The sequence below is a fragment of the Leucopleurus acutus genome, assembly GCF_964270905.1.
Source record: "Leucopleurus acutus genome assembly, chromosome: 2".
Lineage (NCBI taxonomy): Eukaryota > Metazoa > Chordata > Mammalia > Artiodactyla > Delphinidae > Leucopleurus > Leucopleurus acutus.
In genome coordinates, this window is record NC_139143.1 from 2,216,904 (window position 1) to 2,229,117 (window position 12,214).

Consider the following 12,214-nt stretch of genomic DNA (forward strand, 5'->3'; position numbering starts at 1 on the left):
ACTTCATCTTGTTTCTTTCTGTATTCCCTCAGTGCCTTGTGGCCACAGATGCTGAGCAAACATTTAAAGAGGGAGAGTGGGAGTGAATGAAGAAAGAACAGCCTTCCTGGCGGGTGGAGTGATGAGCTGTCCGCAACTATCTAAACCTACCTTTTCCTTTTGAAAACCACACATCCGCCCCGCCCCCCCACCCCTGCACCACCACCTCGGGGGCCAGTCTGCACCTTCTTCCCTCCCCCGACCACTCGGAAGCTTTCCTTTCGGAGGTCTGCATTAGGAAGACAATTGGGTCTCTCTTTGCTTTGTTTTCCAAATACCAAAGCAAGCTGCTTCCTCAGCCCGCACGGGCCCTGCTGCTGATCCGGACCCACGGCTGGTGACAGGTGATGGTGCCGAGGGGGTCGCCGTGGGCGGAGGAAGGTTCCTCCCCAGAGGGTCCTGGTCCTCACAAGGAAGGGGCTTGGTAAGTTGGGGGACCCTGAGCCAGTGACGGAGATCATCCCCCCGGCCCCGCGGCGGGCACGGGAGCCTCCCAGCCCCGGGGAGCAGCGGTGGCTCCGGAGTCCGGTTGTTTTTGGCTGGTTGACCGAGCTCCACCACGCCACCTCCCACCCGGTCCCACCCCACCCTTGCTCCCCACAGGCCATCCTTCACATAGGATTCTGCCCTTCGGGACAGAGCCTACTGTCGACTGCGGGAAGTGACAACGGGGCATCGCCAGCTGCATACCCGCGGGGAGGGGTGTGGATGAAACCAGAAGACGGGGGACCCGGAGCTGACTGCACCCAGCGGACTCCCCCTCGGCCCCCAGACTTTGGCCACAAAAGGTGGTTTTTCCAAATTCAAGTCTTGAAGAAGCCAAGGCACTTAGGGGTGGGGAAGCAGGAATAGTGAGTTAAGGGACATTGCTTTTTATTCTTTTAATGTGGGATTTTTCTCTCCAGATTATGAGTAATAACTGCTTATTATGGCCTCTTTTTTAAAAATTTTTGGCCACACCCCACGGCATGTGGGACCTTAGTTCCCCGACCAGGGATCGAACCCACACCCCCTGCCCTGGAAGGCAGAGTCTTAACCACCGGACCGCCGCGGAAGTCCAATAACTGTTTATTATGGAAAACTTGGAAAACAAACGAGGATGAAGAAGAGAAATTCTGTTTAGGATATAAGTTCCCAGGCGGCTTTCCCAGGCAAGAAATTTGCACTTCTCGGAATCTGACATGAGCCATCCATTGCCAGGGCTGGGTGGCATCTTAAAAGATAGTTTTTTCCAAACCTCTCAGTTTACAGGTGAAAGGAACTGAGGCCCAGAAGCCGACAGATGTGGCCAAGATCATCCCAGGACAAGAAGGCCCTAGAACCCATTTCCTGGGCTGGTCTCTGCCCATTGAGTCCCTTAACTTGGCTTGACCAAGGCGAGGAGTGCGATTGTCTCTGAAGCAGGTCCTATACCAAGGCACTTGACCTGCTGATAGGTTATAATACAATCCATCCTTTGCCATTGCTTGTAGCAAAGCAGGATCGCGCTTTGGAGGGCGAGGCAGGGACCGTGAGTGTATACTGAGTCTTGTGACTTTCCCCGAGCACCGCCAGCTATAACAGGTGTGGCCGGAAAGGCCCCTAGTGCCAGCTGGTGACAAAGGCGGTGGGTGGAAGAGGCTTCTGGCCATTGCTGGGTTAGCGCGAGCTTCAACGCTGCCTCTGAGGTCTATTTGCAACCGTGGCAGTGACTCCCGCCGCTCCCCGGGCCCAGATAACCCGGGGAGGGTGGCCACTGCTGAGAGGGAGGCGTGGAAGGTGGAGACGCGGCCACTGAGCGGGAGCTCCACACGTCCCCGGGGTCTGGGGTGCGGGTGACAGAGGCCAGACGCTGCAGGGCCAGAGACAGAGCCAGGCTGGGCGTCCGCCTCGCTGTGGCCAGTTTGGGCCGCGGGGCCCCTGCTCCGTAGGACATGGGGTCACTGTCCCTGTACCCAGAGCTCTACCCAGGGCCCGGCTGACTGAGGTTGGGGGTAACAGGTGACACCCCGGCTCCAAGGCGGGGCGGGGTGGTGGCGATGGGAACAGCCAGTGGCCCTGCGTGGACGGAGAGCCGCCCCGGGACGGTGGGACGGCCCCCGGCAGGGCCGGTTCCAGCAGGGGCAGTGGGATATGGTAGGCGCTCACCCCGCTGACCCGTCGGCGTGGCAGGAGGGACAGCGGCCAAGTTTTCCATGCCCAGGCCTGAGCGCCGTCACCTGGGCCAGGGTGTGCTGAGCCACGGGACCGCCACAGTGGTGCTGCGCGGAGCCGCCTGGTGCCTGGAGCGCAGTATCCGCACGCTGAACCCCCGGGAGCTGACTGATGCCCTTTAATAAGCGCGTAAACCAGCCAGAGGGCACTGCCTACAGCCAGGAGCCCTGCCCACAGCCCCGTATCCCAGCACCGCTTTCCTCCCCGTTCGCAGTTCAAGCTGAGCTTCCGCACTCTGGCCTCAGGGCCCTGGCTGAGTGAGGGCGGGGCTGGGAGGGGCCTGGACCCAGAGGTTCGCTGCCCAGAAGGCAACTCTACCCCGGGCGGGAATGGGCTCCAGGGGAAAGACACGAGGAAACACCTCCTGCTCGGACGTTCCCTCTTTCTCCTTTTATTTTATTTTTAATTTAAAAAAAATTTTTGGTTTTTGACCGTGCTGCACGGCTTATGGGATCTCAATTCCCCAACCAGGGATTGAACCCCGGCCATGGGAGGGAGAGCCCAGAATCCTAGCCGCTAGGTCAGCAGTGGTCCCTCTCCCTTTATCATAGAGGCTTTGCAGGGACGCGCCCGCACGTCTAGAGCAGGGCTTAGAAGCCCAGCGCAGTCACCGCGGCCACCGTCTTGTCGGCCCTGGACGCAGGCTCAGAAACGGGCCTTTCTCCGTCTCCTGCAACAGAAGCAGGAGCTGGGCGCTGGGCATCTTCATCTTCTCCTTGGCTTCCAGGACGTAGGAGGTCTGCGTGGCCAGGCAGCTGACCGCGGGGTCGGGGTCTTCCTGCATGTGCTTCAGGGCTGCAACACAGACACAGCGGTGCTGGGCAGGAGGGCCTGGGCCTGGGGGACAGGGGCTCGTGGGCAGGGGGGCGGTGCTGTGCAGCAAGGGGCAGGACAGCTTGTAGAGTGTAAGCAGGAGCTCCTCCTGGGGGTGCACACACCCGGTCACAAGCAGGACGTCCCTGGGCCCCTCCCTCCACCACGCCCCCCACTGACCCTGAGCCTGCAAAGGTCACAGCAGCCCCTGTGGTCCAAATCCAACGGGCCGCCCCAGCGTCTCTCTTCCTACACTCATGCTATGGTCGCCATCATTTCCCGAAGCTTCTCCTCTTGGGTGACCGTGACGCTCCTCTCTTCTCGTCCCTCTTCCACTCCTCTGCCGGATTCTCTTTCCTAGACTCTCGCTGGGTCCCGGAATCCCGATGCTGACTGCGTGCCTGTCCCGCTGTGCGAGTCCAGGCAGGGCTGCAGCTTCCACCTGCCGTTCAAGTGCACGTCCCTGCCCACGGCCCAGCCCGCTCTCCCTGCGTCAGTGACCCGTGTCTGACGTCCAGTGGGACGGACCCCACAAGGCTTACTGACTCCACGTGTACGAGTCGAGCCACTGGCGTCCCCTCCACACCTAGTCCTACCTCTGGATTCTCCCCTCAGCCTCCGACGCCAGCACTCACCTGTTAGGAGCCCGGGAATCCACCCTTACCTGCACGCTCCACGTCAAATCAGCCTCCAAGACTGGCTAACCCCCCATGTCTTTGTCTCCATGACCCCATCACCTCTCCCTGGCCCCCGGCCCAGACCCAGTCCTGTCCCGGTAACTTATCCTCCGACCTGCTGCCAGGCGGTCTGTCAAAACTGCGCGGCCATTCGACCACGTGACCCCCTTGCTTAGTGCTTCGATGGCTCCCTGTTTCCTACAGCGTCAAGTCCTGCTCTTGTGTCCCAACCTCCACCAAACCACACGACCCAGCCTCCTGCTTCCTGCCCTGTGGTCCTGTGCCAGGACGGCACCCCGGCAGCCAGGAGCCAAGCCAGCCCGTAGATGTTTCCTTCTGCTCCGCACACTGTTTCAAACATTCTAAATTAGTTGCCAATATAAACGTGGGAAATTGCACTTAAAATCAGGATTTCCATTTCCTACAGCGAAGCGGAAGATGTAGCGACCCTGAGCCCACGTTTTCTCATAGATGCAATCAGCAGGTCTCAGCCTCCTCAGGTGGGGACTGTGCCGTCCGCAGAGGGATGGATGGAACTGTTGAGAGGATGAGGGGAAGGACACAGTTCCTCATGTCCTACTGATACCTGTGCAATCAAAACCTTATTTCTAATCGTCTGTGCCCAGAACTTGACTCTGTCTTTTATAGAAACACAGAGTACTTTTTATGGTTCAGATACACACTGGATTTTCTAGGGACGCAGCTACAATATAGATCAAAGCAAGACTGTAATTCACATTTTCAGAACTTCGCCAAAAATCGTCCATCACTTTGGAAGTCACATCACCAGCGGCAACACTTGTTGGGTCACTATTTGCGCCCCCAACACACGACCTGCATTTGTAGCCGGTCCCTCCGCGGGCAGGAGGCCCCACGTCACGTCTCCTAGAGGCGCTGGGCCGGGCGCGGCCACGCTTATATCACGGTCACATCCTGCCATGTTATCACGTCATGTTATGTTACATTCTATGAAAAAGTACTTTCATTTCTCCTCTGGAGCTAGGGTTTCATATCTCTTTACTTTGGGAGTCTGTAGAGGCGGTGATATTACCCACACATTTCACTTCAGGATAGTAAGGGGCGGTTGTCGAACGCGTGCTCTGTCGAGGCCGAGAAGCAGGGCCGGAGCTGCACCAGGACCCTCAGCCCTCCAGACCCACCTGGCCTGCTTCTCTGCTTGACGTTACCCGTGTGGCCCGGAGGCATTTGAGTTTTCTGCTCCTGCTTTAATGGTTCCAAGCCACTTGTAGCTCCCCACACGCTGGGCTCTCCCGCCCTCATTTCCCATTATCAAGTCCTATCAGATGAGGTGGCCCAGGCCCCGGGGACAGAGTGAGAGCCCTGCTCCACGCCCCCTGTAGGGCAGCACCTCACCTGCAGTCCTGAGCCCAGCCCTTTGCCGCAGTGTTACCTCGCCCTCCACTCCCCACTGCCCCCAGAGGACAGCTCTGCAGGAAGCCTTCCTTCAACCCCCAGACTGGGCTGAGCGCGCCCCCACCTTGCATTACGAAGTACATTCCTCTCTTTCAGCCTTTACTTGACTATTCCAGAATGATCCACCTGTGTGCCCGGTTCCCCAACTCAGACAGGAAGCAATGGGAGCGGTGTAGGTGCCGGGCGCAGAGCGGACGGCCAGTGGGCATCTCATCACCGCACCACTGCAAACCCGGAAGCCGCAGGAAAAAGACCCACACGGCTGGGTGCCCCAGCCTCCCTGCCCAGGAGCAGGCGCCGCGGGAGCCGCGACTTACCAGGGCTCTGAGGATGGTCCAGACGCCTCTCTCGGCAAATATCGCTTTGCGCTTTGACCAGTCCATCGAGGTGGCCGTAAGGCAGAGGGCGGACTGGGCAATCTGGAGAGACGGGGAGGCTCAGCGCAAGGTGTCACAGGGCAGGGCAAGGAGGAGACCCTGAGGGGCATGGAGAGAGGAGACGGACGGCGGTGAGGTCAGCCCTGCGGGCACGGGACTCAGTGAACTCCGAGGGGCCCAGGGTGGGAGGAAAGCCGGGCCGTCCTTTGGCTGTACCGGCCCCTTTCTCCTACCAATGAGAAGTTGAAAAATCAGGGTGGTAATGATTTTCCCAGTTGCTATGTTACTGTACGGAGACCCACCCAGCGCCCCAAACAGCTTCTCAGAGAAGAGATTTCCCCATCAGGGTCGGCTCTGCCAGAAATGTCCAAGCTGAGTTCCCTGGGAGGGACCCCCCCACACCCTCCACAAAGATAACGTCCCAGCTCAGCTGCTGGTTCAGCGCATCCTCATGCGCCCGTCAGAGCCTTGCCGGGCAAATGAGCCGGGCGTGTGCAAGCCAATATCAGCACTTCTCAGCTGCAGTTCACGCGCCCAGGCTCCCGGGCTCAGAGCCAGGCCATCCACTGCAGAACACGGACTGGTTCCGGGCCCTCTCTGTTCTGGACGCCGTGCTGCCTCCAATGGGGGCCTCCCCGCCCTGGGAGCCCGTCTCTGGTCAGTGGCAAAGGGCAGAGAGCGGCTTGGAGAGAAGGCCAGTGATGCCTGGGGCCGGGAACCACGGGGGCACTCCTGGGAAAGGAAGTGTCACACCCACAGCTTTCCACTGTGCGCTGGTGGCCGGCCGGGGAGCTGGGGCTGCAGAAAAGCCCGGTGCAGGCATCGGGTCACCCCGAGCCTCTAAGTGCTGCCCTCCAAGGTCAGAGAGGGGAGCCTCCTTCAGCCCCGCCCCCAGTGCGTTCCCCTCCAGCATTCCGTGAACTTTGGGGGCCCGTCCCCGCACTGGGGATTACCCCTCTGCGCCCCAGGCCTCTTCCTCCCCTGCCAAGGCTCCCCGTCTGGGCATCCCATACTCGGTGGAGGCCGAGGGTTACCACTGTGAGATCCTGTATGTTGGCAAACCATTCCGCTCGGAAATGCTTCTGCAGATCCTTCAGGATGTCCTCTGTCTCGTGTTTCATACCTCCGACCCAAAACCAACAATTCGGGGCAGGGCCTTAACAGGGAAAAAGGAACATGCCCTGCCCTCTCCCCTGCAAACGTCAGAGATCAAGAGGGTTTATAGGTGGGATGACGTTTGCCCAACAGAACAAGGGGGGTTCCCTGGTCCCTAGTGCCAGGCCAGTGGGTGGAGGGGGAGTGTGGCGGTGAGGTGCCTGGTCCCCTAGCAGCTGCTGCTCCTGTACCACGTTCCCCCCTCTACCCGCTGCTAAGCAATGAGGAAATACACCCTATTCACTCACAAAACGTCAAGTTCCTGAAACTCCCCTTGGGGGAGACTTGCAAATTCCTGTGGCACCTCTGTGTGTGTGGTGGTCTGTATCTTTGGTTTTCCTGGGGCAGAGAAAGCCTAGATCAGGGACGCCCACGTTTGTTCCGCGAGAAAGGAGCCTCCTTTTCCCAGCTTCACACCTCACGGTGGCAGTGGGACAGCTGGGAAACACTGAGGATTCAAGTTGATCTCATAGGTGGCTGCAAGCCTAGCTCGCTGTTCTCCCAAGACTCTCCTGGAACCTCTGAAAAGAGGGCATTGCATCAACACTGCACTTGGGGTTCATCTAGATAAAGCGCATTTACAGCATTGCAGCTGTGAAGAGAGGCAGGCCCTTTGATGCCCCCAGCACCACATGGGGTCTCCACGGTCGTCCTTGTCACTCCTACGAACCAGAGGGTCCCACGGCCACGGCCACGAGGCAATCCAGGCTCATAACACTTACTTCTATGAAGCACGAGGATTTTGAACAGGTCGTGCAGGGCCTCTAAGGCCCCCATGCTGATCTCCTGGTTGGGGTTCATGCAGAAGAGGCCTAGGGTGCCCATGAGCCGCCCGCTCATCGAGAACTCTGCCATGTGCTGCAGGAAGAGGACACTGGGTGCGTCCAGCCGTCCACAGGGGGCTCCTCCCCCCACCCCCAGGGGCCACCATCCCCTCCCCGCCCATATCGCTCAACATCTGCTGTGGGTGCCCACCCACCAGCTCCTCACTGTACTGGCAAAGGAGACCTTCCAAGTCAGCATGCAGGGGAGTGGAGCGGACAGACCCCTGGGACGCGGTAGCCAACGGGAGCTGTGGACCCAGCCCGGCTCTCTAGGCCAAAGTCCCCCACCAGGGCTGAGATGTGTGTGCCCGACTGGAGCTCACAGGCGCGGTGTGGGGGGGAGAAAAAGGCGCTCTGACCACCCTCCAGGGCCCCCTGCAGAGCCCCAGTCGGGTGTCCCATGTGCACAGAGGCAGGGGTCAGCCTTCCGCAGCCCCAGGCGCTCACCGATAGCTCAGGGAAATTGCAGGTAAGCCTCAGCAGCCGGGAAATGGCCCCCAAGGCCCGGGACTGTTCGTGCACTTTCTCCGACTGTACCAAGCAAGGCAGGATGATCTGGAAGGAGAGCGAGGAGACCCCATCCACACACGTGGGAGCACCGCCCCCTCCCTTCTTAGTCTTTTTAGTGAGCGGGGACCACTCTTCGTTGCAGTGCGTGGGCTTATTGTGGTGGCTTCTCTTGTTGCGGAGCACGGGCTCTAGGCGCGCGGGCTCAGTAGTTGTGGCGCGCGGGCTCAGTAGTTGTGGCGCGTGGGCTCAGTAGTTGTGGCTCACGGGCTCTAGAGCGCAGGCTCAGTAGTTGTGGTGCACGGGCTTCATTGCTCCGCGGCATGTGGGATCTTCCCGTACCAGGGCTCGAACCCGTGTCCCCTGCCTTTGCAGGCGGATTCTCAACCACTGCGCCACCAAGGAAGTCCCTCCCTTCTTAGTCCTGAGTCCACATCCCCGACCCCCTTAACGACAAGCAGGAGCCTCCTGCTGCAGCCTGTAGACCAAAGAAACGACAGGAGGGAGGCCTCAGCTGGCAGCAGAGTTCATGTATTTCTAGTTTTCTGCAATGAACATGCTTTGCTTGTAAAATTAGAAAGAAAACAATAAACATCATTAAAAATGAAAAAAAATACAAGAAATGATACATTCCAAAAGAACGATGTCCCAACGTGGACACAGTTCCTCTCTAGATACGGCCCTCATCAAAGTTCTTTAGTAAGATATATGGGCAGGGAATTCCCTGGTGGTCCAGTGGGTAAGACTCCGCACTCCCAATGCAGGGGGCCCAGGTTCGATCCCTGGTCGGAAAACTAGATCCCACGTGCCGCCACCAAACCTGCGCACCGCAACTGCTGAGCCCACATGCCACAACTAGAGAAGCTCGGGTGCTGCAACAAAGACCCAGTGCAGCCAAAATGAATTAATTAATTTTAAAAATTAGATATCTGGGCAATCCTGTCTCCTCATCTTTAGTCACACCTAATATTATATCCAAAATTATATTATCCTAATTAATTCCCGTCTTGCTCATGAAAGTTGGTTTCAAGTGACTCTGGGCTATTTCTCAAATTCACACTCACCCCTACGGGTGACAATTTATCATAACTGAGAATATCTGGGAGACTCTATGAAGACAGAGGGAGACACAGGAACCTGTCTCCGGGTGACAGTCACACCTGCGGAGGTTTGAGGACCGATGGCCTTTGGCTGGAGCGGCCCCCAGACTGTCCTAACGTTCCTTTCCTCCCCGCAACACACCAGATTTAACCCAGGACTTCAATTTCCCTGACTGCTGTGGACACTCACCTCCAGGAAGCTCTGCAGGATGACCATGCTGGGCTCCAGACGCTCCAGCACAAGAGCCTGTAACATATCATCTAAGGCCTGGACGGTCTCGCAAGTGGGGGACGTGGGGTGTCAGAGGATGGACAGCTCCCTGGGGCACTCCATCCCCCTGAGACCCCTCCCCACGGGGAAGGGAGCCCGGCCAGCTCTGCCGCCACACTCCCAGCTTCCCAAGCGCTGGCCTTTCTTGACCTCACTGAAGCCCGGACCTGCTCCACTGGCAGGCCAGAGAGCAGCAGTGGGCACTGGGCAGTTCTTGCCAACAAATACAGCCCCACGGGGCCCTCACCGTCAGCGATTCGTTCTCTAACGTTTTCGATCAAGGAAACTTCCAGCTTTAAAACTGAAAATTCTCGGGAAGATTTGGCCAAGTCTATTGGTCAGTAATTTCATAGAATCTATGGGTTTATCGCCAGACCGTCTCCTCCTGAGACTGGGGCTGTCATGGAACTAGAGAAACGTAGTCCTCGTGAGAGGAGGACGTGGGCTGCGTGCGAGCAGGAACCAACCCCGGGGGGATGGGGAGGGAGGCCTGGAGAGAAGAGGACGGTGGGTGGGTGGGCTCCTCGGGGGCAGACCAGCCCCGGCAGATGGGCCAAGGTGGGTACCTGGATGTAGAGACTAGCACTGTCCTTGTGGTCCAGACTGGGCATGATGGGCGGCAGGGGGATGATGCTGGAGAGGCCGGCCTTGGCCAGGTCCAGCTTCTGGGACAGGTGGAACGGCGGGTTCACCTGGCTGGAGGGGAGGGGAGGGAAGGAGCCACGGGAGGGCTTTGGAGGACAGGTTAGTGTCGAGGGCCCCGGGGGAGACTCTGCTCTGCCCTCTTTCTGAGGCACGGGAAACAGTGGGACCTGAGCCCCACATGCTTCCCTGCCAGGGAAGGGGGCCCCGGCTTCTTGGGGAGCCTTCCCCACACTGATGTCCTAACAGCTTTCTAACAGTGAAAGCTGGGGGCATCCCACCCCAGGAGGCTGGGAGGCCAGGTGGTGGTCATGGGCCCTGCCACCCACAGCCCAGAGCTCAGGTCCCCAAGCCTTGCCCTCCTCACAGCCCCAGTGCTCCCGCAGCAGAGACCCTGCGGCTCGGGGGAGGGAACGGCCTGGGGAACCTCAGGACCGCGATGCAGAGTGTGGCTTGCGGACGCACGGTGCTGACCAAGGCCTCCGTGGATTCTTCAAGGATTAATGTCTGGAAGGGCCAGGAGGAAAGGAGAGGGACGCCAGCCCCGGCTCAGGAACTTCAGCGTGTCGACGTCGAACTAGGATGGAGGGACACTCAAACCTCTGCCCGCGGCCCCCCTGCCGCCCGCCCCCAGACCCTGACCCACGCCGGGCGCAGGCCCTGCCCTGGCGTTCACCGTGGCCCGGCCCCTCCGTAGGCGTCCGGGGACGGGGGTCCACGAGGCAGATACTTTTGCCCGGCACCTGTCCGGTGGCCTGGCCGCCTAAGAGGCCAAGTCAGGCAGCTTCCAAGCCAGGGCTAATATCCAAAACCCAACGAAGCGTGAGCCCTCGTTTTTTCCTACTTTCCTCCGCAGCTCTCAAAAAGCTCCAGAGAATTTCCTTACCACCTGTTCTTGTCCCAGAGATTCCAGAATACGCTCACAGGCTTCCCTTTCCGACTGGCGCAGTCCTGCAGCTGGGAGGAGGCCTGGCTGATTCCCCCGGTGCAACAGGAAAGCAGAAACCCCCTTCCCCCCACCCTCGGCCAAGAGGGCTCCGCAGCCGTTGGGGGCCAGCGTGGGTGCCCCAGCTCCAAGGACTAGCTTCTCCAGGCCTGTGGCCAAGAGTGGACCTCAGGAGCCTCCGTGGAAAGGCAACCACGTGGGGACTTGGTTAAGAGATTTTCTGCATCAGGTACGGCCGGGATAGGACAGCAGTGGAAAGAGAGAGTCCTTTAAGTCACCCCCAGGGGCCGCAGATAGAAATCCCTGAACGGGAGGAGACTGGAAACCGCAAATCAGCCTCAGCATCTCCCCTGACGACTGGGCTGGTGTAACCCTCGGGTAAGCCTCTCTGAGCAGGGACCCAGGTGTGGACACAGAGACCGGGGGAGGGGGTGAGGCTAAGAATAGGCCTGCCCACCCACGGCCGTCGGGAGCGGGTGAAGCAAGAGGACGGAGGTGGTGGCAGCCCTGGGACCCGAAGCAACACCGGCCACTAAGCCTGAGGTCAGGCCATGTCTCACCGCCCTGCCGCAGAGCACCCTGGGTGTGCAGGTGGGGTTAAAGGCACAGCACAGCTGCCACGTTTCAAGCGCCCGAATTCAGGGCCCTGTGCTTTACGCGCCCTGCGACCTTCCCGAGTTAAAGTCCCTCAGCTCGCTTCCCCGTCTGTACAGTGGAGAGGATGACCGCCCCTGTCATTGTTGTGAGGATTAAATGAACGACAGCATGATAATGATCAATAATAAATGATGATCATAAATAACGAACACAGGATAATGATAAATAAAGGAGAAATCTTGAGCAAATTAAATTCTCCTTTAACTCGCGGATGATAATCACAGTGTCTATCACTGTTATGATGGTTAAATTAATTCATTCACGTAAAAAATTTAGAATGGCCTCTGGCCCGTGGTAGGAAATCAATAAGTGCTTTCTTCTTCACACATTTCACTGAGCACCTGGGGAAAGAACTTTCTAGGCCAGAAGAGCAGCCCTCGCAAAGGCCCTGGGGCAGGACCGAGCCTGATATGTTCCTGCAACAGCCCGGAGGCCTGGAGCTGGGGGAGCGGGGAGAGTGGCCAGCCGCGAACGCAGAGCGGTCAGGGCACAGGTCAGGAGGGCCTCGCGAGGCCACTGTAAGGATGGCTGTAGGGACTCTGGCTTTTGCTCTGTAAGGGATGGAGCCCTGGGTAGGTT